The following is a 1,284-nucleotide window of genomic DNA, read 5'->3' as shown; positions in this document are numbered from 1 at the left end:
TGAAAAACCTACACAACCTATACAAACGATTTCATCCAATACAGGGCTTGTAAAAAACAAACCAAACAAGCCCTAGAATGCAATAGCAAAAACAAGTGTGACATAAAGGTTTCTACCTCCACCCCCAATGGATCAAAGTTCTCTTGTTCGACATTTCTCATTCTAAAGAGACAAAAAAGGGGTGCACCACGAGGACTATCCAAAAATATATCCAATCTGGTACTACTCTCATTCAATCACAAGCTACATAGTTTTGAGGTATCCTCTCACCCCCGATTGGTATTCTATTATTTCTCTATCCCAACCTACATGTGGCCTTGGTCATCATCCTGTACAGCAAAGGAATCGCAATACAACTCGTTTCATGCTACGAATTCATAGCAACAAAATTAACTTTGAAGTTTTTCAACACGACTTAGTCAAGACGGAAGACAAAAATGTATATATACTTTGCTTCTTGCATATCACTTGGCCTTCAAGATGAATACAACATGAAAATTAGGTTTGTATCCTTGAAGATGCACCAACAACATTCTCCACTCGTGTGTGCTCAACCATATCCTTACCTGATCTCAGATAACGAATGGGTCTCAATACTCCAAACACGGCAAGGTCAGCCACATTAGGCTTGGTGCCCCCTGCAGTCGTAAGGAGCACAAAACTTAACTAGATTAACACATTGAATATATATATATATATATATATATATATATATAGAGAGAGAGAGAGAGAGAGAGAGAGAGAGAGAGAAAGAGAGAGGGGGGTGGAAGGTTCAAACGAGAACGCTAACTATTTAAGAAAACAAGAAAAAGATCGTTAATATACAAACTCACATGCGATTTTACATTAACTTCAAAAAATGGAAGCGGACGACTTCTGAACTAGTATGATTCTATACGTGAATATATAAGTGTGAATCATGTATGATTTTGTACGTGAATCATATATGATTTTGTACATTAACGACCTTTTTCTTTTTCATTAATAGTTCGCCTTCTCGTTTGAATCGCCCCCATATATGTATGTGTGTGTTGCTAGCATCCAATTTTATTTTATTTAAATATAAATTTAAGTAATTCATCTTTTTATTCTCTTCTCAATAAAGTGATGAGGCGGTTTTATGTGATTGATGGACATGGAGGAGACATAGAATTTGACGAACAGAATTTTTATTCGTATAGACACCAATGAAAGCCATCAAGAAAACTGACCTAAAAACTCCCTGCCATCAAGAAAACTGACCTAAAAACTCCCTGCCATCAAGTGCATTAACCCAAGTTTCGG

At 36.6% G+C, this 1,284-nt stretch overlaps 1 protein-coding gene and 1 long non-coding RNA gene across 4 annotated transcripts in view; both read right to left on the bottom strand.

The window, feature by feature from the left end:
• Window positions 1–1,284, bottom strand: part of LOC112524638 (prostaglandin E synthase 2-like) — a 21,357-nt gene that overhangs the window by 8,953 nt on the left and 11,120 nt on the right. The window lies entirely within an intron of this gene.
• LOC112524640 lies at window positions 343–1,284 on the bottom strand. The gene is made up of 2 exons (XR_003070409.1): window positions 1,243–1,284; window positions 343–638 (listed from the first exon to the last, which is right to left on the bottom strand). It is a non-coding gene; the product is annotated as an uncharacterized LOC112524640 (long non-coding RNA).

The sequence above is a fragment of the Cynara cardunculus genome, assembly GCF_001531365.2.
Source record: "Cynara cardunculus var. scolymus isolate 2C chromosome LG 13, CcrdV1, whole genome shotgun sequence".
NCBI lineage: Eukaryota > Viridiplantae > Streptophyta > Magnoliopsida > Asterales > Asteraceae > Cynara > Cynara cardunculus.
Note: the sequence above shows the minus strand (reverse complement) of the source record. Positions and strands in the feature narration are given on the sequence as shown.